The sequence below is a fragment of the Pinus tabuliformis genome, chromosome 1_2, assembly GCF_031772625.1.
Source record: "Pinus tabuliformis cultivar Carrire ecotype Pingquan chromosome 1_2, CPIR1, whole genome shotgun sequence".
Classification (NCBI taxonomy): domain Eukaryota; kingdom Viridiplantae; phylum Streptophyta; class Pinopsida; order Pinales; family Pinaceae; genus Pinus; species Pinus tabuliformis.
Genome location: NC_142298.1, coordinates 1,351,344,137 through 1,351,359,128, shown reverse-complemented (window position 1 = coordinate 1,351,359,128; position 14,992 = coordinate 1,351,344,137).

Genomic DNA, 14,992 nt, shown 5'->3' with positions numbered 1-14,992 from the left:
TCTAAGCCATAAACTAGCTGGAAAGGGGTGAAACCTGTTGAATTTTTCACTGAAGTTCGATATGCCCATAGCGCCGAAAATAACATGTTATGCCAATTCGTTCGATGGATACCAATGATCCGTCGAATCATGATGACTAGAACTTTGTTGATTGACTCAACCAAACCGTTGGCTTGCGGATAATAAGGAGTAGAGCTATCGTGGCGCAAACCAAGCTGGCTTGTAAGCTCAGTCATCATGACGTTTCGAAAGTGGCTTCCATGGTCAGTAATGATTGCTTGTGGGACACCAAACCTAGTTATGATATGATTGAATACGAAAACTGCAGCTGTCTTGCCGCTTGCGTCGAATGTAGGCATCGCCTCGGCCCATTTTGTAAAATAATCGCTTGCGTCGAATGTAGGCATCGCCTCGGCCCATTTTGTAAAATAATCAACCGCGAGGATGATATACGCATGCCCCCCGGCCGAGTGAGGGTTACAAGTAATAAAGTCAATACCCCATTTGGCGAATGGACCAGCGGCAATTATAGGGTGGAGAGGAGCAGGTGGAGCGCGCATCTTTCGATCAAACACTTGACAGTTGTGGCATTTTCTGACGGCAAGGATACAATCTTTAAACATAGACGGCCAGAAATAGCCAGCGCGCAACACCTTCTGAGCTGTGGCATACCCAGACATATGACCGCCACATGCTCCAGAGTGACAATCATTAAAACTCTCTCAGCCTCGTCGTGAGTTAAACAACGTCGAAAAACTAAGTCTGCCCCCCGGCGATAAAGTGTATCTCCAATAATTCTGTATTGCTGGGATCGAAACCGAATTTTTCGACGGTCTTCCTTGGAAGCTTCAGGCCGAAAGGTTTGGGTTTGGAGATAGATGATTATATCCCCATACCACGGATCTAAAGTGCTAATAAGAAACAAAGATTCGTCCGCAATGGACTCCTCTGCCACAGTCTCTGTGTCAGCACTCGGGAAATCACACATCAATTCCGCAAAAACTAAAGATTTCTTAGACTTGGACTTCTCGAACTCCAAGTCGAACTCTTGCAGGATAACAATCCATTTAGAGTACTTGCCCCCTAGCAGTTGTTTTGTCAAAATATAAATCATAGGGTTGCAATCCGAAATAACCGTAGTTTTGCGAAGAAGAATGTAGTGACGAAAACGCTGGACAGCTTGAACGGCTGCCAGGGCCAATTTCTCCACATGCGAATATTTTAACTCAGTGGGGTTTAAGGTTCGACTAAGATAATATATCACATGCTCCGCTCCGAATTCATCTTCTTGAACTAACACCATTCCAATGGTGGAATGCGAAGCTGCGAGGTATAAGAAGTAGTCCTGGTTGTAGTTGGGAGGATGCAATAACGGTGCATGGGTCAACGCGTGTTTAAGTGCATCAAAAGATTGTTGGGCAATCTCGTCCCAAAAGAATTGTGCGTTCTGTTTCAACAACCGTGTAAAACCTTTAGTGACCTCGGCGTAGTTTGGGATGAATCGGCGTAAAAAGTTCGCTTTCCCTTGCAAACTTTGGAGTTGGCGCAAACTCGAAGGAGGAGGCAATTTGATGATAGCCTCGACTTTCGAGGGATCGACGCGAATGCCGGCTTTTGAAACAACAAATCCCAGCAATCGACCTGTTTCTATACAGAAAACACACTTGTGGGGATTCAACCGAATTCGATAATGCCTACACCTCATAAAGATTGCTCGTAGGTGGACAAGGTGATCAGCTCGATGTAAAGAATGAGCAGGCAAATCATCGAGATAGGGTTGCACAATGTGCTTGATATCATGAAATGCATAAGACATCGCCCGTTGAAAAGTGGCCCCGGCATTCTTAAGCCCAAAAGGTAACTTGCAATAAGCAAATGTCCCCCATGGACAAATGAATGCCGTTTTTGGTTGGTCGGCAGGTAGAATATTGATTTGATTATAGCCTGAGAAACCATCCATGAAGGAAAACATCTCACTTCCGGCACAATCATCAATAATTTGATCGATATAAGGCGTAGGATAGTTGTCTTTTGGACAAGCTCGATTTATATCCCTATAGTCGATACAGATTCTTATTGTTCCTTGTTTTTTATTGACGGGAACAATATTCGATACCCAATCCGTTAACGGGATCGGATAAATGAAACCTGCTTTCAACAGCTTTTCGACTTCTGCTTTAATCGCAGCCGCTTTTCGAGGGTGAATCTGACGCAACCGTTGCCGAATGGGTTTAGCATCCGGGTAGGTCTTTATTTCATGAATAACAATGGCAGGATCAATTCCCGGCATTTCCTCGTAAGACCAGGCAAACACGTCGCGGAATTCTTGGAATAGGGCCTTGTAAGTTTGGATTTCTTCTTCAGTACATGCGGCACCTATATGAATGTTCTCCTCGATTCCGGGCTTCACTGAAATATCAATGGGAATAGTACGAGAAATATTCCCTAAATTCAGCTCTGAATCAGAATGTTTCGTTGGATCCTGAGCGTCTTTGACATATTCAGCGGTAAAGATAGATGAAAAATCATTTTCAAATGCATCGCCCTTAGGTAAAAACGAAGATCTGTGATGGAGATCTTCCCATGGTAGATCATCTACACTTAGGATTTCGCGAAGTTGTTCGTCAGATGACACTTCTTCGGGAAACGTTATCCGTTCTAAGGGTGAGGTGAAAAGTGACTCTTCACTGACCACATTCATTTGGTCGGTTTCGGTTGAATGAAAATCGGTAAAAGACATAAGAGCTTCATAAGCAATCTCATACGGACTCAACGGCATAACATCACCGAACGAATCTAGCTCAGAGTCAGATGGAACATACCAAGGATCATCATAAATAATGTTTTCTGACGTGATCATATGAATCGTTGCAAACGAAGGGTCTACGTTGAGTGGAGGGAGAGGAAAAGTTCCCAGTAAACCGGAATCCTTAACTAAACCTACACCAATGTCCCTATAAGGGATTGTCGTTTTACCAACATGTTGATACTCTCTGAAGAGGCTGGGTCGGATGAAAAGTATGTCAGCTGATCAATAGTCACGATCTTACCGTTATGTGGAAACTTAATGACTCTGAAGACCGATGAAACGACCGCTGTCATAGCATATGACCAACTTCGACCCAAAAGAAGGTTGTAGTCTAGAGGGGCATCAACCACTTCCACATCCAGACTAACGGTTTTACCTTCGACCCCTATAGGCAATTCTTGTAGAATACCAAACGGACGGAACCCACGGCCATCAAAGGCCTTAAGGATGGTGGGGGATTGGTTCAACGAAGGAGAACCAAGCGATCTCCAACATTGAATCGACATAATACACGTAGAAGCTCCCTCATCAATCACAGTCCGATGAATAGGTCTGTTTTTGACTATCACTGGGATTTGGAAAGCCATTTGATGGGGGAGACGCGGTGTACTATTTTCTAGATCAAAGATCATTAGGTTCGGGTCCTGAACATCGACAGCTCCGATAGCCGACAAAAGCAATTTTCGTTGCGCTGGACATGATTGCAGCACTTCTAATGCCGACATTGCTGAGGGTGAAACAGCTAAGTCCTCAACAATGTTGTAATTCTGGGCTGCTCTCGCATGTGGATTGAAAGCAGACCTTCGAAGTACACCCTTGGCGGGCGGCTTAATCACTAAGTCTGGGTTAGGTTTTTCGATCTGTAGTGGATCGGAACCAGGAGCTGAGGTTGATGGGTTAGAGTGAGAAGATTCTGCTTCCTTACCATCAACAGGAGCCTTACTACCATAATCTTGCGATCGAGTCGCAATCCTGACATGAGACATCATCAAAATGGGTTCTTCACTGGCATTCGAAGAAGAACCTATCATCTTATTCTCCTGCTCTGGAAATGGATTTTTTAACACAGCAGGAGTGGGAGAACCTTTGACTATTTTCACTACCTCGGCCCGATGAGGGCAATCTCTCGTAAAATGATCTTCTTCACAAATGAGACAAGGATATCGAGGTTTGCGCTTTTCGTCATTGGTTTCCGACTTTTCAGTTTTCTCCTTTGGAGCCTTGTCTGCTTTAGCCTTCTTCTTTCCTTTCTTCTTTCCACCGTTTTTTGATTTGGCCGTAGATGACTCTACAGCGTGAATATCGGCGGTAAGTTCAGGAGGAGAAGACTCTCCTGTCGGAGAATCAGGCAAAGTGATAATTGGAGTATTTGAAGCCTTGGAAGACTTCTTCTTACTCTTCGTAGTCACGATACCAATCATACCATCAGCGGCATGAGATCCCGAAGGAGCAGCAGCGATTTGGTTTGACTTTGGAAGATCCGGAATTTTCTCGTGTAACGTACCCGACTGAGTGTAAACTAAGTCAAGGTATTGTGCCTGAGCAATGACTTGCTCCTCAGTAACTACTCCGGCCTTAGCTACATCTTCAGTAATTCTTGGTAATAATGATTTGACAAACCATTCAGCTAAGATTTGGTCCGGGATAAAAACTTTCACTAATCTCCTTCGACGTCTCCACTCATGAATGTGATCAGAAATGTACGTGGATGTCGATTGTTTTAGCGAAGTTAATAATTCTGTACCATTATCGTATCTGACTGGTAACTGAAAATGAGTTAAGAACGACGTAGCTAACTGACTAAAGTTGTAAAAAGAGGCCCGTGGTAACTCAATGTACCACTTGGCCGCGAGACCAATGAGTGTACGCTGGAAAAGACGTAAGCGGATGGAATCATCTGAGATGGAATTTGATGCACACCAGAGGTGGTAAGTCATCACGTGATTAGACGGATCCTCTCCAGACTTACCTTCGAACTTGGGTATATCGCTGGGCAACTTATTTGGCATTGGCGGCCAGAACTGAAGATATTGAATTGGATCGTTCGTTAGGCGCGTCAAGTCGGGTAAATCTAAAGTCGCAATAAACGGTAACTGCCGGTTAGGATCTCTAAAACTCTGAGTCACAATACCAGCCCCAGGAGGAGGATATCCAGGATAACTAGGAACAGGAGTCGCATTTGGGATATTATATCCTCCTGGAAAACCAGGATTAACCGGACCGTACTGGGGTTGCTGAGGCTGTTGATAAGTGTACCCAGGATACGGTTGATACTGGTAAACCGGTTGTTGGGCAGCTTGCCCAGGTTGATACTGTCCCTGGTACGGAGGTTGAACAAATTGAGGTTGAGTAGTAACAACCGTACTTGTACCAGGTTGGCCTGCAGGCATCTGGACTGTGGTTTGAACCGTAGGTCCAGACAACGGTACAGATGTCTGAGGAGTGGTTACAGGGACAGTAGAAACCGGAGCTGCCGATACTCCAGAAGTAAGCATGGTAGATGAAGCGGTAGTTGCTGCAGCCGTGTGAGGTGGAGTACCAGGTGCAATTGGCGGCTGAGTAACTACGGAAGTTACAGGGGTCTGAACACTTGACTGGACAGGTTGCGGTTGCTGGGGTGGACCAGGAACTGCAGGTTGTCCTGCTTGAGGTACCGACTGTATACTTGGTTGCGACATTTGTTGACCCTGTGACGGATCCCATGTTAACATTCCAGGGTATTGACTCGTAACAGGTTGAGGATACTGAGATCCATAGCCGTATTGAGGATAGGGTTGATAACTGTAAGGTGCAGTCCCATATGATTGCCCTTGAGGTGGTTGATAACCTTGACCAGGGTATTGACCCGTAGGTTGATAACCTTGAGGTAAATACGAGTACTGGGGTTGACCTTGACCTTGGGTTGGTATCCTTGAGGTTGATACCCTTGGGGTTGATACCCTTGGGGTTGCCATCCTTGAGGTTGCCATCCTTGAGGTTGATATTGATACTGAGGTTGACTTTGGGGTACATATTGAGGCTGGGGTTGATACCCTTGAGGTTGCCCCCCAGTCACGAATGAAGTACCTTGAGGTTGCCCCCCAGGCATTAACGAAGGTTGCCCCCCAGGCGGTAATTGGCCACCTTGAGGTTGGTTAATGGGAGTTGAACCTGACATCATATAAACGTCACCTATACTCAATGGTACATTACCACTGTTTCCAACTAATAACCCATGATCAATGGGTTGAGGAGATGCTCCCGCAAAGGTACCAGAAAGTGATTGATACCCAGTAGGAACAGAAGGACCGCCATGTAAAAATGATTCAGGACTTTGCGAAAACACAGATGACTGACCAGACATATTTACAGGAGAATGAATTCCTCTAGGTGGAAAAGGAGTACGAGGTGTAGAAAAACCTACTGAGTTGTCTAAAATATTGGTTAATGCAAGGTACCAAGATTCACTCCTAGGAGGACTGTAAAAGATGGATTCACGCTCCCTTAGATCAAGGGTAATTAGATCTTCAGAATCAGAAACGCCTGTTTCTTCCTCTGGAACAAGTTCTTCTATAGAAATTAATCCAACAGGAAGATTTTCGGTGATAATTCTTTCTATTCTTGGTGAATCAGGAACACTAGGAGTTGGAGTAACAGGTTCGGAAATTTCAGGTTCTTCGCCTGTTTCACTGGCAGATGAAAAACTACCAGCAAGCTCGGAAACTGTAACAGCTTCGGGATTGTAACCTGTTTCTAAACTTTGGTAATCTGGATGGACTACCAAGGAAGATTCTCCTTCTTCAGGTGAACCTACTCTACTGCCACTAGGAGGAGTTACAAGGACCTTTAACCCTTCTAGATGACCTGGGTCGTCTCGAGGAGGGGATCCCCTAAGTCTACGGGATCTTCTCAACAATTCGGCCACAGAAACAACTTCAGGAGACTGGCCCCGAAGTCTACGGGACTGTCTCGGTAATTCCGCCACAATTAAAGATTTTTAACTACAACACACGAAAACAAAGTAAAAAATCTCAAATCAAACCACCTAAAGTCTTCTAAAGAAGCAAACAAATTCGAAGCACACGCCTAAATAATCTAGAGCGTCAAACCACACACAAACAGTAGTCTTCCGGACCAAAAGCGCTAGTTGGTGATGAAATCCAACCTCGCTGGATTCAGTACAGAAATGGCGGGTGGAACAGTTACCCCGGCAACCTGCTTAATGAATAGACCGGCACAAGTTCCTCCACTTTTAAGCGTCTCGAAGTGAAGTGAACCCCCCGGAAAATCCAAGTGAGTATAACCGACGTCTGCTCCAGGTACAGTGGGACCTTCCCTCCACCGTCACCTCGGTAGAACCCTAAAGATTATGGTCACTAAAGTTACCAATCACAACAATTACACCTGGGGGAACAGTCTAAACTCCGACAGCACGCAAGGGCAGAGTAACAAGCTCCAATCCCCTTACCGGCTCCTTGACAACAATCCAAGGTTTACCGATAAGTGACCCCTGGCTCCTCGACAATGGTTAATCCGAGGTTTACCGTTTGTAATACGTACTGTCTGGCGTCGTTCCCAACGAGGGAGGAATGATCCCCTCACTGGTTCGGACACGAGCTCGTGCTTCTCCTTTAAGAGGAGCTTTCCCAGAGTATAACTGAAACAATTGGATTTAATCTACTCAAGATAAACTATCTGTTTGGTTTTGTAGTCTTGGAGAGTTAAGTACTCACCTACTCCAAGACCCTAGCCTAAGCTATGTTGGTGTTTCAGAGCCCTAGAAAAATAAAGATTACTAGATTGATTTTAATTCAAGCGTTACTTTTAAGGTTGTTTCTTAAGTCAAAAGGTGATGGAAGTGAAACCAGTGGTGTGTTGACTCGACTCGAAACCACTACAAAATGCACCTAGGATGATTTACCCACTACTTTACTTTTTCGATGAATTGCTTAACTAAAAAGTTGAGAGAATGCAATCTTTATAAAAGCAACTTCTTAATTGAAGACAATCAAAGAAACAATTCGTTTTTCTTTTCCAAGCATAAAAACATAACCTCTCTTTACATGCACGAAAAAACTCTTTTCTTCTTTCAAAAACAAAAAGCTACTTGAAACAAGACTTTTTAAAGAAGATGTTTTTGTATTTTTTCTTTTAATAAAGCAAATAAATCTAATATAACCAAAAATCAATCTTAACAACTATTAAAATCTATGAAAATCCACTCATAAGCAAACTAAAAGCAAATTTATTCTAAGCAAGTTTAACGAGGCCAAAACTAACAATGATTATTCTAAGGTGTTTCACTTGATCACAATCAAATCAAGGACTAGCTTATTGCAGAACCAAAAACTAGCCAAAACAAAACTCTAATCTTTTTGTTCTTTTTGTAAAATGGAAATCAATACTTTATAACAAGCAATTCGAAATTTGACCCAAAACAACTTAAATGGCAAGTTGCTCACACAAGGAGACTTTACGACAGGTCCGACCTCTAAGAAGGTTGACTAACCAGAGAGATCTAAGGTTGGACAACTTTCTACTATCAAAGTCACTACAAGACCTATCCAAAAATCAAACCCTAGGCCTAAACTTCGTTGAAATCCACTAAAACACTCAAAGCTCACAAAACAAGTTCAGGTGAAAATTCTTGACAGGGTACTAAAGGATCTGGGCAGGAAACACTAAGGAAAATCAAAATCTAAAAGCAATTTAAAGCAAAAATGGAATTTTCTTAAATTCTACAGGAAGACGCAGGCAACCCGTTAGAACAGGCGCGGGCCCGCTCTGTGCAGACGGCAACAGAGCGTCCAAAGACGCACTGTGCAGCACTCAGAGGGTGCGTCTCTCTGGAAAAATGAAGAAAAACCAAATCTAACTAAATCTAAAGCTAAGCCACCCAAATACTAATTCTCACAGTCAAAAACCAGAAAATAAGAATGATTTTCTCAGAGCAAAGTTCACACAAAGGAAAAGACTTTCTCATTAATGGATTCCCCAGCGGAGTCGCCAATTTGTCACACGGAATTGGTCAAGGGTGCGGACACAGCTGACCTTCCTAGAAGTCTAAGACATTCTAATGACAAACAAGACAAAATGGAGTGATCTTTCTCTAAATACACCTTTTACAATATGAAAACTACAAGTGTTTAGGCTTACCTTATTCCAAAACGCTGTTGTTGAAGTTCGTTCTTGACGATCCGGATGAACTCCTCCTTCAAGTCAATTCCTGCAACCACAAACAATCAAACAATTACCAAGCACTTGCATTTCATACAATAAAACATATATTCAACATGCAGACCAAGGAACACATGAAATAACTCATTAACACAAGCTATTGAGAAAAATAAACCAGTTTGTATTAATAACGAAACAAAGAAACTCTTACAACCTGGCCTTGGTGTTGTGCAAGTTCCTCCCAGGGTCCATCAAGGGTTTTCCTCTACTTTGACAAAGCTCACCCTCTTCCAAGTAGAATCAAGTAAAGACAATCTCTCCTTACAAAGGCTCTAATGGAAGACCTAAATCCTGCAGCATTTACCCAAAGAAAATGTATAGCTCCAACCTCCTCTCCCTCTGGCTCAATGTCTTTATTTATAGTGCTGTAAAGAGGTTATTCAGGTCCACCATCAATGGGATCATCCCCCTCTTTGGGTGGGATAGCTCCCTTATTGATGGGATAAGTTCCCCCTTGATAGAGATACATGAACCAACTGGAGGCGCATCCATTTCATCAAACCGACCTCTAGAATGTTCTAGAAGTAACCACAAGTAACTTTTTTAAGATGAAACTTGCGCATTTTGCCTTTTACAGAAGGACGCACCTGTCCTTTGACATACAGAGCGTCCAAAGACGCAGACTTTGTGAACATTGTCAGCGTCCCCGCAGGTAAGGCTTGAGAGAACCTGCGACCCCAGAGATAAACATATTTTTTACAAGACTTTCTCTCTTCTTTGAGTTTGAGATGGATAACAGAGGCATGAGACTTGCCTAAGAGGGTAGCATGACTGTTGATTTGAGCCATACTAACTGTAAGTAGTCAAGGTGACATTTTTAGTGTAACAAAGCTGTCCTCAAAGATGAAGGTCAATAAGAACCCTTCCCTCAATACATCCCACTCCACGGTGCCATGGTGGAGCTCTATTTCCAGATAATAGTTCATGGGAATTGTATCCAAAGTATGGAAAAATATGTGTACCCACTCTGGATGCGGTTCTGTTCCCCATGCTTTAGTCCATTTCCCTAGGTGATCACGCGGATCGTGCCTTCCTTTATATTTCCCAATCATTCTAGTGTTAGCATGCCCAACCCATAGCTTCATCATTCTTCTATAATCTCACCATCCAGCAAAGCTATCCTTATGCGTTCCCCACCAACGTGCAGGCATAGCGTGCAATGCCAATTCTAATGCTTGGAAGCGGTGATCCTCAAAGACTTTATGCTCAAATTCATCCAAAAATAGATGTATGTCAAAAACCATCATAATAGGGTAATTTCCTCACCTTCGACGAAACACGGCACAATGACTTTGTCATCATATCGAATCTCAATGTAGATACTTCATGCAAGTGATTCTTCCAGTGCTCTAACTCTTCCTTTGAATTAGAGGTGCAGGAACTTTCCCGATCCCGTGAAATCCTCCCATATACCATCGGATTGATCCAGTCTCGATCTCACGTCATTATTTTGTAGATTTGATCTAGTTCATCATCACTTTATTTATAATTGCGGACCAGTTCAGTATATCGTGCCCCTTCTGTAGGATCCAACGATACTACAACCCGAAGTGATTTTCTTTCAAATGACATTGTCCTCTTTTTCAAATTGATGACCCCATTCATATCAATGGCCCAGTCAATTCCTAGGAGCATCGGGTATGGATTATTTTCATCGAAGATTTCTATAGCCTCAAATTCAGTCATCGTGCTCGCACCTTCTATATCAACTGTTACTCCAAATAATCATCCCATGGGGATGATTTTCTGCTGGTTCACCATCCTAAGCTGAAACAGAGACCACTATAGCGCAGGTCTCCCCATCCTTTCCCATGTTTTTTTTGGTAATACGTTCGCATCTGACCCTAGATCCAAAATGATCTGATCCATTTCATAATCACCTATCTGCGCGATGAGCCTCATCTCACCCCCTATTTGTGCCTTATGTTTGCCAATATTTCTAACCACCTTTTGTCCATCAGGGACCTTCTCTTTGCTGGTGCATTTGTTTATTAATTCATGTAGCCCTTCCACAACTTTTCTATCGCGCAACAATTTTATGCAGGTCTCCAAAAATGTAGTGAGTAGAGAGGGATCAACTTCTATAGGCGCGCTGGTTTCTTGCACCTTGTCTTGACTTCTAGAGGTGGAGGCCTCAGCTAAGCTCTTCTTGGCTTCCATAAATGTTTCCTTAGCGCGCTCTAGATCAAAGCCAACTTCCTTCTATAGGGCCTTGCGGACACATCCGTTCTCTTCAGGTAGTTTACCTTTATCATCACCAGTAATTATTCCACTCCTCAACACTATATTCACACTTTGGTCCTCCTCGCGGGCCTCAACTCTCATCATCTGCAAGTTCTACGTAGGCTACTGAGGCTGCACTTTCTTCTCTTACATTTTAGCTATCGTCACCAGGAATTCCTCTATAGTATGGTCAAACTGGCTGGAGTATTGACATGACGGGCGTGTCTGATTCTGACATTCTCGCGCGTAGTGCCCTGGTTTTCCGCAGTTGTAGAAGCTAATATGACTGCGACCTCTAACATGCCCTCCTCCTGCTCATTCCCATCCTCGTCCCTTATAACCTTTGCGCGCTCCTCCGGTGCCCTGCTCTAGAGGTCGAGCTTCTGCTTGCGTCTAGTATGTAGGCGTTCTTTCCATCATCAGCTCATAGCTTCAATAGTGGCGCTCATCATGGCCCAAAAATTTGTAGAAGTTACAGAACAATTGTTGGGGTGTATGGACGAAATTTTGAAGTAAATGGCAATTATCCGTCGCATGTTGTCCAACAACCTAACAAATAGCACACCATATCGTAGCCCCCATGCTCGGCCTTGCTGCGGCTTCTGGATTTAGGGGAATTGGCCCCCCTCCTGTAATAATTCGTGTACACATGAAAATGTTCTTTATCATGCCTCTGGCTATTGCACTTCTGGTTTAGTCTCCTTTTCTTTCCTCAAACTATGTAATTCTAGGTGTAGGCTCTGTAACTGAGAGTGGATCTGTTGTACCCCCAAGATCGCATCCTGAACAAGTGATGCATGCAGCCTCATCACGATTTCCAAGGTTTCTTCCTGCATTTCTATCTTCTGTTGTGACAAAACAATCTTCAAGTGGGGCATAAGCGAAGCTATAAGCCATTCATGATGCTGACTATCTGTGAGCTGCATGTTAGCTTCTCGAATCTGACATTTCAACCTTTGATCTAATTCCCAAGGTGTCTCATCGAGCCTCATCATGATTTTTTTGAATCCAATTACTGACTGTGAGTCAGATTTAAGCTTACTAAACTCCTTGTTTAAAGTCGCCTTAGTCTTTGCTAGCGATGCGAGAGGATTATTAAAACAATACTGAATATACCAAGTTAGCACATAATCCTGCAAAGCGGTAACCAACTGTGCCTTCTTTATATTGCCATCAGTAGTATATTGCGTTGCCCGTATGACATTTGCGACAAACTAAAACTGCTTTGTATCTTCACTCCCTATGCCCTTGAAGATCGACAACTTCATCACATTCACCATGTTGAATGGTGGTGGTGGAGGTGGAGGTGTGGGAGAAGGTGTATGCAGTGGAGGTGGAGGCGAAGGTGGAGTGGACAGATGATTTACTCGAGGAATCCCCTGTGTGATTAGCTGAACAACACTTCGTGGTGAGGTCCATTCCAACCCTTCATCATCACTTAAAGGAGGTCCGATCAATGGACTATACTTCAGTCCTGATCCTTCACGATTTTTAAAGAATCGTCCACTTCACGTAGCTCCGAACATCAAGGTAATGGCGTCACCCATTTTTCACATAACAACATTTTAATCCAAGTATTCAATGATCTTAAATAATTACCTTGCGGTCCTTTGAAAAATTGTCGCTCCACTTCGCTATAGCTGACCAAGGTATCAACTGCAAATTCTGTAACAAATCCTCCCAGAATCCAATCAAGCCAATGATCAACAACCCGCGTGATATTGTTTTCAGAAGCTTCTAATCGTCACACTAATTCTGGAGTCCACACTATAGGACTATCGAGCTTCCACCTTCCTTGACTGTCTATTAATTTAGCTAACCACTCATACAATTCAATGGGAAAAGTGTAGAAGAATATTTCGTGTATCTCTGTATAAAGATACCTCTTCAACCACTCTTCCTTCGATAGGCACAAATTCCTATTTTCTTGCACCGTGAACTCGTCTATACTCCTATCCAACCACTTTTCAATTTCTTTCTTGGTCGGATTCCAATGATGCGACATCACACACCTCTTTCAAGCAGATCCCTGTCCCACCAACTGAATAATTTGTTGGCTTAGGGGGTCCTGAGCTAGGTTCAGAGTTAGTTGCACCAACCAAAAAAACCCTACACTACTAGCCCTTTCGGCAACAACTCGTGCAGCGCAGGCTACAGTCTCACCTGAAGCAATATGGGGGGATGCAAGAACCAAGTTTCTGCATCCAAAGACTAGTGTGATGTCTTCTAGCACCCCATATCTGCCTTTGTGCAGATTGATAAACTCTTAGGGCACGTTACTGCAACTCCGTTAAATAGCCCTCAACCTTCGCGAAGGTCTACGACCAGTCCTTGCAGACCTCTAATAGTATATTCACCTACTTACACGCATCTGAGAGCAGTTCTAAATTAGTGTTCATGCAGATTTACTTAAGTTATTCGTAAACCTTAGAGAATGTATTAGAGTCTTCGTGAAAGTAGCTAAACATGCATTGCATACATCATTAACAATTATTCAAGAGAATCGTGTAGCATTCAACCAATATTCCATAAAACACATCATTAATCGATAACATATAACATTAACAGGAATAAACATAATTACGCAAGAATTCTTTGGAAACTGTCTTTATTGATCTTCAATTCAAGGTTACAGACTCAAAACTACCCTACGCACACAGCTACAGGGGTCTTCACATGGCTGCGGACTCTACCTAGGCCTTTGTGCACTCAGTTACAGAGCCTTTCCTCCTTTATCTTACCCACTTCTTCTTGCTATTACTTTCCATCCATTACCAATTATTCATCTTCATTACCTTAGACTCTTCTAAGACACACCTATTTATAACCCTTTTCATACAACACCATGGTCCGCAGACCATGGGTGAATCTCAAAACCGACTCAAAATTTACATAAAACAAGGGGCTAAACCCCTTTGACTCGTATTCATCTACACGCTCTGCATCCACAAATCACAGAGACTTTACATTAAGTACAAAACTGTATCAAAACTTGGGTTATCTTAACCCCAAAACTCACCAAGGGGACCCCATCCCAATACGGAGAAGCCACAGATCATGCTTCTCCAGGAAACCAAGGTATCAGGGAGAAAATAAAGGATATTCTTAGAAAAATCAAACCCAAATATGAAGCAGTAGCACTAGATGCAAAAGGATGTGTAGGAGGAATTACTATACTATGGAATCCCATGGAGGTAATGGTAGACTATTGGATGGGTATGCCACACATCTTGTCAGGATGGTTTCACAACATTGGAACTGGGCGATGGGTTCTTATCTCGGTGATAAATGGCCCTCACAATCCAGGGGAGAAGGAAATCTTATTTCCATGTATAAAGAAACTGAGTCAAATGCATACAAAAAAACTAGGGTTGATAGGAGGGGACTTCAACCTGATAACATCACTTGCAGAGAAAAAAAGATGGATAAGAAGAGAAGAACCAAAAATGGAACTGTTCTGGGACATGCAAGCAGATTTTCAGTTGGTTGAAATACCTACCATTAATGGAACACACACCTGGAATAATCGAAGGGGAGGATCTCATCAGGTGGCACCAAGGTTGGATCATTTCTTGGAAACCCCATATCTGCCATGCATGGGCTCTAATCATTGGCATATTTGGTTGGAAGTAGACCTGAAACAGGGGCAACGAAACCGACCCTTCCAGTTTGAAGCCTTCTGTTTATGCGATCCCTCCTTCCTTGACAAAGTGAAGGACAAGTGGACCTCGAGTATTGAACAGG